Below are 15,287 nucleotides of genomic sequence, written 5' to 3'. Positions count from 1 at the left end.
TAAATGGAGTGAAATTATATAATCGAACTGTAACCGTAACTAATATTTGTATAAACGAAGCTAGTGTCACACTTTAAATAGAAATAAGAAAGATTCTAATGTTTCTGTTTAAAATTAACACAATATACAGTTTATTCTTATTTTTTCGGGTTAAGCAGATATACAAGAATTATTTGTCGCTTGTTTTGACATTCTTCGCCATGGCTTGGCTCTATTCCTATTGACATACAGTGGCATGTCGGGGTTTTGACATTACTGCATGTATATTATAAAACATTGGTCGCAGTCTAAGTTATTGTAATTCATTCTCTTTGTTATGATCGTTTACTTCCGTCCAACAGGTAGTCTTCACCACTGATCATTACAACATATCGTCACCGTTCAGGCATAACTCACCAACCCTCAAAATGGCACTTTTGAGTTGAGTATGTCACCCAAAGTGTAAAATTCTGTTCGATGCAAAAGTCACCACGGTACATTAGTTGGTTAAATGTTAAATTCGAATTATTTGTTTTTTACTGACTGACTTTCGATAAAATCTTAACAAGCATAAGTCGTTATAGGCGGAAAGACATTATTGACACTATAAAAAATAAATCCTTCATTATGAATATAAAAGTGAAAGTTACTAAACTATGTATGGTGACTTTTACTGATTTGTCATTTGAAAACTACTAATACTTATCTGAACAGGCAACAATAACTAAACAGGAATAGTTACTTTAGCTTGTCATAATAAGATCACGCATTGGTCCAGATTATTGACATACAAAAGTCACCAAACCACATTTTAGCCACCTTGCCTCCTTCAAAACCTTCCAGCGCATCCATTTTATACACAAGACTACTCTATCGGCGGTTAACGAGGGTAGTTTATCATATGTTTGTATTGAAGTATTATAATTGTTACAATAAGTTAGCCGTCTAAACAGTCAAAACTGTCTATCTCACTCTAAAATTTAGCACAGCCAAAAGAGGTGCTGTTAAAACATAGCACTTATTGTAACAATTACAACTAACTTATTATAATTGTTACAATAAGTGCTAATTCTTCGATACAAAAATATGAAAAACTACCTTCGGTAGCTGTTGATAGCAGTCATGTGTATAGAATAGATGCGCTGATGTATTAATTAGCATCAAAAAGTAAAAGTAATCTAAAGAATTTATAAGACATGAGAAATAAATGTAACATAGATAAAACCTTAAAAACATTAAAATCAGATTTTTCCTACATCTCCAATCTTTCAAATTGCGATATTTCAAAATGATGTTTTTTGGGTTGGTGAGTTTTACCTGAACGGGGCAATATAATAGTGGGGATAAAATAGCAACATGAGTATCTACTTTTTTAAGTTTCTTAGTTAGTGTAGATATTTATATAAACCAGCTTTAAAGTCTAACCGCACTTTTCAACATATTTTTTTATATTATTATAATAACCATTGGAATTTATTTTATTAGATATTATTTATTAAATTAGTAATATATTATTTACTCTTTTGTATGGTTATCTTCCATGTGAGTCCATATTACCTACTCTAATTTATTGTGCAAGTATTTCCCATTTACAATCTTATTGTTAATGTTTAAAATAAGCTGTCTTCGATATGCTAATTATTTAATGTACAAGAAATGTAAAAATTATGTATTAATAAATAAAAACATGTTTGATTTTAAAGTTGTTTTAATTTTTTTATTATTATTTATTTTGTACATATCTATAATTATTCTCTGTCAGTCTTTCATAAATTCTTTGTAAACGAAGAACATTATTTATTTATAACCGTGCTTCTTCGTGTCCGGACATTTGTAGGTATGCAGTTCGCCGTATCACACTTAACCGTGAATGTTGTGACCGTCCAACCTCTTTGGGTCTTATTGTACTGATATAAAATTCATGTCTAAATAAAACACGGTTCTTGTCGGCTTACAGGAAGCCAGCGGCAAATAAATTTTGAAAATAGCCGATATACTGGATTATTAGGTTAGGTTTGGTTTAGGTAGTGATGACACCCCGGTCCTGGTGGGGCACAGGGGCGCTATAATTCCGAACCGTTCCTGTCCCAAACCAGGTTGAGAACCCCTGCTCTCGACTAGCTCAGACAAGGGGTGGACGGGGGAGGTCAAATAAGAGTTCTTTGATTGATAATAGCACTCTGTGGTAGCACTCCACTTTATAGGTCTATAGTATTAGAATGGCGTCAGGTATTATATACTATTATTTAGAATTCGCAGTCACCACGCAAATTCTATTGCGGCACATGTTAATTGGGATTTATGTAATTGTATATAACTACATGCAATTAAAGGTCCATATTAATTTATAATTTATTTATTTATTTAAACTTTATAACTAGGCTTAGGATTTTTAGGTGCTAAAAAATGAATAATAGGTAGGTACCTAAAATATGTAGATATAATTGGATAATATGTTATTAAAATTTTTTATTTTTTTAAATTTCATAAATATGTGCTAAAAAACAAAAATAGGTGCTAAAAATTTAAATAAGTACTTATTACAATAATTCATATATATCTCAACAGTTTAATTTATTATTTATTCTCAAACAGAAAACGCTTTATTACAATAAATAATAAAAATAATGCGTCAAATATTTGAAAGTGAATCTTTGTCGATTTGATCTTAGCACATTTGTATACACGGAAAAACTTCCTTCCACTTCTACAGATGTTATTATTACGTCGGTATGTAAATTAAACAATTTCTGAAGTAGAAAAAATTGAAACTGAGGAATGTGATGGATTTCCCAAAACAGCTTTAATATTCTGCAGCGTTTGAAGTCCAGTATTTTTATTTAAAACACTATTTAATTGGTCCAGGAACATTGAAATTTTGTGTCTATGTGAAAATATGTGCTTAAACCTAGAATATATCATCATCATCAGCCGGGGTCAATCCACTGCTGGATGAAGGCCTCCCCAAGCTTTCTCAAACTTTCTCGGTCTTGTGTCGTTCGCTGCCTTGTATTTCCGCCGAACTTTACCAGTTCGTCAATCCAGCGGCTTTTAGGGCGACCCTGTGGCCGTTTCGTACCCCTTGGGTACCATTGGATGACGGCATTTGTCCAGCGGCCGTCCTTTCGGCGAGCAATGTGCCCCGCCCATCTCCATTTCAGCTGTTTGGCAACGTCTATTACTTCGCGTACTCTTGTCTGCTTCCTAACCCATTCGTTTCTCTTACGGTCCTTTCGCGTGATGCCCAACATGCACCTCTCCATGCCTCGCTGTGTGACTCTTAGCTTTTGGACATCTCTCGTGTTGAGGGTCCACGTCTCGCAGCCGTACGTGAGCACGGGTAGCACACATTGGTTGAACACCCTACGCTTAAGACATAATGGTAGGTCACTCTTGAAGATACTATTCAGACGTCCGAAAGCACTCCATCCCAGCTTTGTTCTTCGAGCAATTTCATCGTGCATGCTTCCGTCTATGGACACCTGCTGTCCGAGATAGATGTAGCTGCTTACTTGCTCAAGTTGGGTGCCAGAAATACAGATAATTGCAGGGTCCGAAAAACAGTTCCTCATCATTTTTGTCTTTGAGACATTTATCTTTAGACCGACCGTTTGACTGACATCCGCGAGTTCTTGCATTCTACCTTAGAGGTCTTTCGGGTCTTGTGAGAGAGGTCTCTCACAAGAATATGTAAAAATATGTAATTATCCAAAAATATTTAAAAATAGGTGCTAACAAATAGGGCTTAAATGTTTCAAAATTGTCAAACAGATAAATATTTTTGAAAATTGTTTTGGGGCCGCTCAAAAAAAATATTTAAATACCTAAGAATCCTAAGCCTATTTATAACTATAGTAATTTTTATAATTAATTTTTTTATTAAGAGAAATTTCTTTTTCTTTCTTTCGACCATGTCCGATCCTAATAGTATCATATGGGCCTCCACAGAGTAGAGGTTTGTATTGACAGATTTTGTTTTTTTACGAGAAATGGATGTCAACCACTTGCTCAACCTATTAGGTCCATACCCTGACACACACAAATTGAAAAACAATATGTGTACTTGCCAGACCCTGGATTCAAACCTGGGACCCACGGCGTTATAGTTCAACGCTTAAGCCGCGCGGCCACCGTGGTTGTAAAGAAATTTATTCATATAATTTCTCTTTAATATCTTTCTTCATAAATATTAAATTTATAATTAAATTCGAAAATATTTATTTGTATAAAACTTATTTTATACACTTAATAGTTATTTCTTATATTTATGTATAATTATTTTTATATTTATTTTATCAAGCTACGTGAATCTTGCACATGGGTAGCACTTTCGAAAGGTTGGGACCTACTGGCACTTGCACTGTACCTTGTGACTATATACTTTTATCGATGACTCATCAACTGGATGAGTCATACTAAATGACGTCACTTCTAGGACCCGCTCCACTCGTCGGAAGTACATAAGTACTTACTAATCCCGGAAAACCCTATTCGGAGGATTTTCCTACAAAAAAGGCTTGCAAACTTTTGCTAAGACCTTCGTTGACTACGAGTATATCGCAGTGGCGAAGGGTGGAGGTAGGCTGTTAAGATTCGCTATAAATAGTGCACACTAAACTTTGTTAGTCATATGTATTTGTTTTTATTGAACTAAGACTACAATTTACAGATGGTGTTAGTTAGTTTTTGAAAATCAATTAAACCCTGCCCAAACGAAACCATAATAGTTTTGGCCTAATTTGGGCGATACGACAAAATTGTGCACACTTTTTCTTTCATAGTTATTTGTTTTCGTTGGATTAAAAATACATATTACACATATTGTTGGTTCATTTTTTTTATTTCATTAAGCCCTGCCTAAACCAAACTATAATAAATAAAAAATATTATTCTATCTATAAAATATTCAAAGTTATGTATGATTTAATTGCATAATTTTAGATATTTTATAGATATACATGTATTTTTTGACTATTATCTAATATCGCTTGGTTTCTCAGGGTTTAATTTAATTTTAAAAACTAACCAACACTTTCTGTGAATTGTAGTCTTATTTCAATGAAAAAAAATATGTATGTCTGAAAAAGTTTATTGTGCACTATTTATGGCGGATCTTAACAGCCTACCTCCACCCTTCGCCACTGGTATATCGTTGGAGACACCGAAATCTACTGAATTTTTTATGAAAAATGTCGAGTTTTTATAATGAACTCGAGGGTTTTCCCCGGTAAAACGATGTCAGAGTCGATGTCTCTTGCCCTGCCTACATCTTTGGAGGTTTTGATGAATATCTCCTTAAACTTTACGAGATTTGATAGAAAAATACTAATGGCAGGTAGTGACTATGATTGTCCCCCGTATGGAATATATTACAAGACTCTAAGCAGTATTTTTCATTATCCTTTCATGACTAAAATTTCTAAGAGATGTGTTGTATAAATTTCTAAGAGATGTGTTGTATAAATTTCTAAGAGATGTGTTGTATAAATACATTACCGACAAAATATATAAGTACTACTAAATCTAATTTAAATGCTATCTCTGCTTCAATAGAACGGTTTCAGATACATTTAAAAATACACCTGGCAACTTCCAAAATTCGCGAGTGACTGGCAAAAATATTTGGATGAATTTTAAATTAGGCAAGTATTAACCTCCTTACAATTCAAAAATCTGCAGGTGTCATTGCTAGTCATCAAGAACGTGATCTCCAACGACAACGGAAATAAACATTTTGCATCCAACCAGTGAGATGATTTTTTAATGGAAAGATATTTCCGTTATTACTAAGTTTAGGTAGCTATTTCTATATGTGCCTAATGATTCTCCTCGATTTGCCGCTCCCAAGCGACGCTCAATCTGCCTACCCCCACGGGACGTCACTGACTCTAAGTCTAGGAAAATGTGGAAAATATGTGTACATGACTTTTCCGCGCCCAAGCAGCGGACCAATGGAATCATTCCTGTCTTCTTCCACTAGGTAAAAGGCAATATTTTCGAACCAATAGAATCGCTTTTCTCCTCTTCCACCAGATAAAAGGCAAAACCTTCGAACCAATCATGGAAAAGTGGATTTTTCCGAAAAATTATAAGATATAAGGATCTCCAGTTAAGCCGGAAATGACTATTCCTAAAGTACCTCTATATAGGTACGACTTTTAATATGATTGGGAAAGCGGTACTATATATTTTCATGGTATTTAGGTAAATATTTTAAGAATGAGATATCAACGTTATAGTGATATAAAGGGGAAATCTATTAAATTGAAAAAGATACCTATTATCATTGGAGCATTACGCTTCGCATGACCGGTCATGTCTGTGGTTGGCAAGAGAATGAATTGAAAATTGAAATCGCGGATCATTTTATATGGGATAGTTTCCCTTGATTTTTCTCCGTTCACAGGAAAAGCGCGCACCTAATTCAAGTTAATATACCTAAAGAGCAAGGTAATGTATAGAATGGAATCATCTGAAGGATAATAATTACTCAGCAAGCGTAGAAATGCGTGCTTCAAGATTCACCTACTTTGCTCACTTTCCCACAAGTAAGAAAAGGTCTGTAAAATTATCTGATTACTTTTAACATTATTTTTAGTTACAATTTGACAAAACGGAAGTGCCTTACTATGAGGTTGTCCAAGAATTAAAGACCTTTATTATTTTAAAAATCAGGAAAAATTTATTTTTATAAAAAAAGCATATGAAATTTTAGATACATATCCCCACTAGTTTTTACGTCGTCCCCGTTGCGATCGATGCACTTGGTGAGCCGTGGCACAGGTCCATGATTCCCTTGTCGCCCCACCGCCGTCCTCAAAAATGTTTTCACCTCTTCCTCCACGTACATCCTCAAAGCGTTTTCTGGGCAAATGTTGCTTCAGGTGAAGAAAATGATAGAAATAACTCGGCGCCAGGTTGTCGAGGCTATGAGCATTATGACGGAGGACATCCCATTTGAATGAGTCCAAAAGGTTCAAAAAGACCTAAGCGTTTTTCACACGATTTTTTTGTGAGCTTCCGTCAGCATTTTAGGCACCCAAAGAGCACACCTTTGCATAGCCCAATTTTCCCCTCAAAATCGTTTGTATGGTAGACTTACTGACGTCTGAGATCAAAATTGTGAGCTCACGGACTGTCAGACGCCGATCTTCACGAACTTTATCATTGATTTTCTTTAACAAAACATCATCAATTGGGGACCTCCTTCCTTTCCCCTCCTCATCATGAACAATCGTTACTACCACTCGAAAACTCGGTACACCACTTCCTGACATTCTGCTGGTTCATCACATTACCATAATTGGATGTGAGACAATGATGGATTTCAACAGGGTGAACTCCCTCCTGATTGAATGCACCTCACAGGCGGCGGGATTTGACAGCGGAGTGTCCAATCTCAAACGGACGCAAAGGTCATACTGAAGCAGCTACCGAGCCGGCTCACCACTCGTTCTGGAGAGGGAAGTCGACGCTACATGCCATTGCTGCCATATTTTGAGAAATAACATCCGCGTTGCCAAAAATTAATAAAGGTCTTTAATTCTTGGACAAGCCTTGTATTTACATTTTCATAATATGTAGTTTCATTTTTACAATAATTTCTATTTAACAGTTAGGTAGGTACTAGGTGTGTGTGTACTTTATTACGCACCCGCCCAACTGAAATTACAATTCATTATTTCTACTAGATTCACATAACCATCAATTACAATATTCAATTATTCTTAATCCTTCTATAATTTCTTCTTATTTTAATACTCATATAAGACTGTTATTTGTATCAAAATATTTCTTATACAAATTTGCACGTAGCATTTCCATCAGAGTTGCATCTCGCTTATTTATATGACACAATCGTATCTCTCTTTCTTACACTATTGGTAAGATTACTCTGCTAGCTTGCTCATCTGTATGAACTTATTTACCGAGGAGGTTTCTCTTTCCCACTCACGGTGCCTTACGCTCTCGTATATATGTACGTTTCAAGCAACGCGTATTCTGCGATCTATCTTTATACAATGCAAAAAAATTAAATTGAATTAGTTATTTTATAGTTAACGCATTTTAACTATGATTTATGATATTTAGTAATAATGACAACATATAAATTGTTTACATAAAATTATTCAATTAATCTTACATACTAGATCTTTTGTACTTACATTTTACTTAATAATGACCGTTCGGTCAACCTTTAGAAACATCCACAGTTCACTCTGAGTAGCTGTAAGCTAATCAGACTGAACTATGGGACTCATTACATATTTATTTAGCTTCTCCGTGGGGTAGACATCCATATTTTAGTGTAGGAATTGACTACAGAGACTAGACCAAAATAGTCGTCAAAATAATACTACAAAAATGCCGACTGAGGGCCAGCATTTTGTGGCCGGGTCAGTAGGTTAGATTAGGTTTCCATTCTTGAATTTTGCCAAAATTGGCTACGAAAATTGAATTAATGATCATATTGAATCTAATAAAATTGGTCACCGTAACTGTATACAATCGTCTCTTTCCGATAAAAAACGGCAAACTGTGCTACAGTGAAATGTTTTACGTACAATTTACATGTAACCGTGCTTCTTAACATATTTCACGTCATTAATATCGAAATTCTCACAGCAAACTGAATAATTTATTGTTGTATACCTTTCACGTTTTTTGCAACTTAATAGATTGATCGCATCTCCATGGCTGTTACTGGTGACCGGCAAGGAAGACCTACCTTTGAGTTGTTATGGAGCGTCGGCGGACATGCGTACTGTGTATTTTCCTATATGAGTGACCGGCACGGCACGGCCCTTTTGTATGTTATACTGCAACTCGGCCTGAGAATACTCCTTTAAAATAACTAAGGATAGGGTACTTCCTTTTGCTTGATAGCTCGTGATGGTATAGGTCTTCGTAAATGTTCCGTTCGGGGACAAATTGACAACAGCGGATGTTGAGAGAACGTTGTATTTGTTTTTCACAATGTTGAAGTACAAGTTACAGCTGGATGATGTAGATAACGATAATGCAATTGATTAAAATGGGAATCGTCGTTGTGTGACTGCGGCTGTGTTCAAATTTGCTAAAGCGAGACAGGTGACTCGGCGCAACGTAATAAATCTTTCTATATGTGTCACAATAAACATATGTGGCCGATACATGAAGAAAATCGATAATCGCAGCAAAAATCCACGAAAAAAGAAGCCTACCGGCTAGAGGTGAGTTGGAAATATTGTCACCAGTTTGTGTACTCAAGTCTCGGATGAAACTACCCATACTCAGTATGTGTGGCCCAATAAACTTGTTCCAAAAAATTTGTGATGACATCATCGCGAGTCGCTCGCCAGTTGATAGACTTTCAACACTATTGACATTAAATGCGCGCAAGCGATATAGCACTTGAATGCAATAATATATTTTAATTTATTAGTCTATGCATTCGAATGTATGAACAATAGGTCATAAATTTGGTATCACAGCACAGTGGTGAGATGACGCATAGGCTTGGCTCAAAACATGTTTAAAATAATAAAAAAATCACTATTATTCATTTTTGTTAAGGCTATACTTCAGTTGAGGCATGGTCTAGAAAGATCGTGGCTAGGCGATGCGTGGATTGTGCAAATGACGCATGCCAAACGAAATATAATTTGTCATAAAAATCCAACATGCGTCCATTTAATGTTATGTTTATTGTTATATTACTAATAATAATAGTATATTCATTGACAGGTTTTCTTTTTTAAGTACATACGTAAAGTTTTTTAGTCATCTTTACACGATTTAAGAATATTTTCATCTGACGCCATGACAAAACAAATCGACGTGCGGACACCTCGACTGTCGGTCTCCGATTGGTGGCTAGTAAGAAGTTTCGTCGCACCTACTGTTGAAAATTATTTGCCGTTTCACTGAAGTACGCTCTTAACAAGAATATTATAACCTAACAGAAAAACAACTCATAAATTTAAAATGTGTTTAAAATTTTATAATATATGGACATTTCAAAAAGCTGAGCACAGTGTATTTATAGCGATCTATTGAAGCCAATATTTCAGATACTAATATGGAGTTGGTTTTAGTTCCAGTTGAGTATGAGACTTATGTCACATACACACGCCAAACGCTCTATATAGTATTCCAAATATATTTTATTTTGGAACATGTTTCGATACTAAGTATTTTTTATACTGGTAGTAAGTATACTTAGTCTTCAAAATCGACCAGTTTTCCCACCTTTACTACCGGCTCCTACCAAGCCCATTGGCTCTGCTACACCAAGTACCCAAATGTGAATTAATCCATATTATAATATTATATAACAAATGAAATACCACTTGTATGTCAGAATAATTTATTTTTTTACAGAAAAAAAGTCAACAAAACCCCTTTGTTATTGGCAATATCATTATTTTTACATGTAATATGATATAGTAAAGTTAAGTTTTTGCTACAAACCTATATATTGTAGTATAATGTATTCTACTTCCAATAGATAAGGCAGTCGACCTAATACATATAGTATTAAAATAAATTGTCATTTTTTATTGTAAAAATTGAAGATCCATGTTTTATTTGAATTTTTTTAAATTCAAAATTGACAAAGCAGTTTGTCTGCCGAATGCAGAACTATTCTAACTCATATTTGAAATTTTTTGCAGAAGAGTTTTTTGAAACAGCCTACTTCAGTTATTTATTATTTATATAGACAAGTGTATATACTATTTTTTCATCAATAATCCACTAAAATATAATGACGTGTACATCAAAAAACTCTCTCCGCAAAAATTTCAAATGTAGGTTAGAATAGTTTTGTATTCAGCTGACGAGTTGTCATTGGCCAATTAGCTAAGTCATAATAAACTGATTTTTTAACTCCATTTTGATGTGCAGTGATTGACACATTAAATTTCATGTTTTCTTCAGATTACTGAAATAAAATCAATTATACGAGTCAATAGATGAAATATATTTGTAGACGGGTTAGTGCACAGATATCGTATGTTATTTTTATGTTTTGAGAAAATCAAATTTAAAGGACTCAATTAGAATGGACATATTATATTTTTTTATGCGAAAACTCCTCAATTATCCTACATTCTACAAGGACGTATAATAATTTTACAGCATAATGGTATATCGTCATTAATTTTCTACAAACACGTATCTCAATTTTTGTCATTTTTGAGTTGTTTGATGTAATGAATTCAGAATTTGAATACTCACATATTCCACTAACACGTATCTCAAAACATACTTTATAGCATTATAGATTTAAGCAATGACAAAAAAATCATATCTTGAGATACGTGTTTGTAAGTACACAGAATACTGAACTCCGACAGATGATTATACTGAAGTTCTTTCTCGTAAGTCAAGATACGTATTTACTGCAGTAATATTGTGGAGTGATTCACAGTAGAGTTGCAACGCTTACGCGTATCTTCAACAAAAATATGACTGATGGGTCGAAAGTGTAGTGCAATAGATTGAAGAAACAACATTTTTTTCATGAAAATACGTGTAACTATACTAAATGGATATTTCATAGAAGAAAATTTATTTCTGAGTTAAAAACTGAGAGAATAAATTTGTTATTCGCCTCCCCTGGAAAGTTGTGTTTTTTGAGATAGGTACGTGTTTGTAGAAAATTAACGACAATATGGGAATTTTTTTTTACATATTATTTTTCAATGTGTGTTTGGAGTCCAGAGTATGGGCCTAATAGGTTAAACAAATGGCCAATAGTAAAAACGAAAATCTGTTATTACAAACCTCCACTCTGTGGAGGCCCATATTATGGATATTCTTAGGATTGGACATGGTAAAAAAATTAATATGGGCATTTCTTCTTCCTCTTTTAACCATGTCCGATCCTAATAGGATCATATGGGCCTCCATAGAGTTCACTGTACATAGTGTACAGTGAAACCCCGATTCTACAATTTTTAAGGGACCCTAGAAAAAACAACGATAATTACGGGAAACGATAAATGCGGGATAATATATAAAAAAAATTACAAAAAAAACTCCTGGATTCTCCTTGATATCTTTAATTATTTTCAGTTTCTCGGTTAGAGTTCTAGTTTTCTTCATGGGGGGCATTTTAGTTGTGACTAATAAAACTTCGTGATACGAGATACGAGGCAAGTCTAATACGCCATCCATGGACTGAAACCGTATGCAGTTTCGAACCGTGTGCCATACTATTCTGTTCATGTAAATATATTTTCACAAAGTGGCATGGCACACGGATCTAAACCGAATACGGTTTCAGTCCATGGATGGCCTCTAAGCGTCGACTGACCTGTACAAACAAAGCGACACGACTGAAAGGTCCGTAATAGTCTGTAATCATAAACAATTCTACGAAAGCGAAATGAAAAGTATTCAACAAGAATGGTCAATCGGGATAATATTTGTGACGGGACCATAATATTTAAACGATAGATCAAGGAAAACGACAAATCGGGGAACGGTTAATGCGGAATTATTTAACATTGTTCTTATGGGTGTTTGGTGGGACTTTCAAAAATTAACGATCCGTGCGGGAAAACGGTTTATGCGAGAACGGTAGATCGGGGTTCCACTGTATAATAATTCAATTTGGTTAAAAACTATACACACAATATCTATGCACTAATATATCGATATTCAAAATACATGTGTCATTAATTAACAGGAACGTATTTATTTTTACAGTGTTAACTAGAAATAATTCATTAATTGAATTGGCATATATGTGGTCGACCTCCATTACAATGTTTTTAAAACAATTCATTGATTGTACATAAGTAGGTACATTAGTGGTGAAGACTACCCACGACAAACAGATAAACAATTATAACATACATCAATATACACTTAAGCGTCAATTACATTGAGCTTCTTTACGAGCTGTTTCTTGGCGAATTTATAATCTGCCTGTAAAGTCACCCAGTGTAATCATCGAACAAGCTAACAAGCAAGTTGTAAACACTCTACGGAGAAAAGTTGAAAGCCGGTCAACTTTACACGTTACACGCCGGCGTGTTGGCCTACTGCGTCTGCGCAGTAGGGCGCAGTGGCAACCTCCCGGTAAAAAAACGAACTACGTTCTGTCAAAATAGTCGCTGGCTTGTGGCTTCTCAGCGAATGGAAAGTTTTGTGTGTAATCATCAAATCGCAGTAGCTGAATCGCCCGCTTTTAAATTCGCCAACAAACAGCTCGTAAAGAAGCTCAATGTAATTGACGTTTTAGACCCGTTATCAATTAGCAAAGCCGAGTAAATCATGCCAATTTGCTCTGTCGTATTCGGCCTAACCCAGAAATTTTACATTTTCAATTTATTTTAAATATAATTTTTGTACAAAAAATTTATGAATCTATTAATTCTTCAAAATGTACCAAAAAAATAAACAATTTCATATTATTTGAGGTTATTTTGTTTCAAAGTCGGTTACCTCCCCTTTTTTTGTTTTTGACATTTATTATGAATTTAGTTTTGTAAGTATTTTATGTACCTAATAATTTTTATGTGTGTTAGGTCATTTTAATTCGCCATCCGCTATTTCTACTTAATAATATGTTTGCAAAGAAATATTTGCAGTTCTAAATTTATTGTATTTGGCTGTTTTTTGTGATTATCTTGAAATAAACATTCATGGTGGTAACCGACTTTAGAACCAATAACTAAAGATGAAAAGTCAAGGTAAAAGGTGTTCGTTAAGCTGGTGAGTCTTCGTCACTGTGATATCCATATGTGTACATAAAGAGATGTTATTCTTAATGATTCAATATATTATATTATGTACTGTCCTGTCAAACTAAAAGCAAGCTTTACAAGTCACATGACTAATGACACCTTGTATCCTGGTAACGAACTCTTAACCACATGAACAAGCATTCTCTATGGTCTGTATGAAAATTCCATCACAGTGTAATCAATTAATATTAGGAGCATGGCCCCCACATCCTGAAGCGGGCCCCCAGGCTAGGATTTTCGGCGGGCCCCCCTACCTATCGCTAAAGGCAGTGTGACGCTCTACGGTAGCGTTTTCCAAATGGTGTACGCGGTGAAATTAATGTGTATATTTAGTGTTTTTTTGTATAGTTTAATACTTCCATTTGAATAATTATGGAGTTATCGAGTATCGATACACAATTAAAAATTGTATCGTACAACCACATAATTTAAAATAACAACATTGACGAAGAAAAATTACTATTAGAGAGAATTTGTGATGTGTGTTTATATCACTTATCTGGTCGAATCGCCACACCGGGCCCTTACTGAGTCCGGGCCCCCAGCCTAGTGCCCTGTCAGCCCCCCCTTTGTGGGGGCCATGATTAGGAGACTATGCTACAATGGCAAAGGGTGGAGGTAGGCTGTTAAGATCCTACATAAATAGTGCACTCTAAAATTTGACAGTCATACGTATTTGTATTCACTGAACTAAGACTACAAATTGCAGATAGTGTTGGTTAGTTTTTAAAATTCAATTAAACCCTGCGTGAACCAAGCCATAATATATTTTTTCCGACCATGTCCGTTCCTAATGAGATCACACGGGCCTCCACGGAGTGGAGGTTTTTGTATTAACAGATTTAATTTTTTTACGAGAAATGGATGTCAGCCACTTGCTCAACCTATTAGGTCCATACCCTGACTCAAACACAAATTGAAAAACAATATGTGTATTTGCCAGACCCAGGATTCCCAGGCTCGAAACCCACGACGCTACAGGCCGGCCGACGCTTAAGCCGCGTGGCCATCGTGGGCCTCAAAAAATATTTTATAGAGTGAATAATACTTTTTACCATGTTTTTATTAGCTCGTATTCTTGTTTGTCCGGTACAGATTTTTTCTTGTGTGTCCAGTATAAATTTTTTCTCGTTTGTCCAAGATTTGTATTGGACGATTGAAGATTTTTAACTAACTTCCCGACTAGCTAGACATTTGAAACTTTTAGAATATATCAGAACACGACGACAATGCATGCTTTTAATACTTTTAGCCATTTTTAAGCAGAATCGAATTCATTTTCTAGTCCTAGTAACTAAATTATTAATATATACGTGCGTTACTATGGAAATTATTATGAAATGTCAAAATGACATTTCAGTATTCTCTATTTATTCAGTATTTCTATCAAGTACAATAAAAAGTTTTTATTAATACATAGGATTGTCAAGTTTATATGATTCAACAGAAAATTTAAAGATGTGCTACATAAAAAGTTTTTTTTTTCTTGTAATTATTATCTATTATGATTTGGTTTAGGCTGTGTTAACACCATCTGAAATTTGTACTTTTAATTCACTGAAAACAAAT

At 34.7% G+C, this 15,287-nt stretch overlaps 1 long non-coding RNA gene across 1 annotated transcript in view; it reads left to right on the top strand.

Annotated features, from left to right (window-relative positions):
* The window catches only part of LOC147065109 (uncharacterized), a 459,822-nt gene that overhangs the window by 337,607 nt on the left and 106,928 nt on the right, over window positions 1-15,287 (top strand). The gene's annotated exons all lie outside the window — the stretch shown is intronic.

Source organism: Rhyacophila brunnea, unplaced genomic scaffold (assembly GCF_057557595.1).
Source record: "Rhyacophila brunnea isolate RB1 unplaced genomic scaffold, BYU_Rbru_1.0 scaffold_6, whole genome shotgun sequence".
In the NCBI taxonomy this organism is placed as follows: Eukaryota; Metazoa; Arthropoda; class Insecta; order Trichoptera; family Rhyacophilidae; genus Rhyacophila; species Rhyacophila brunnea.
The sequence above is the reverse complement of the archived record's forward strand: the minus strand, read 5'-3'. Positions and strand labels throughout refer to the sequence as shown.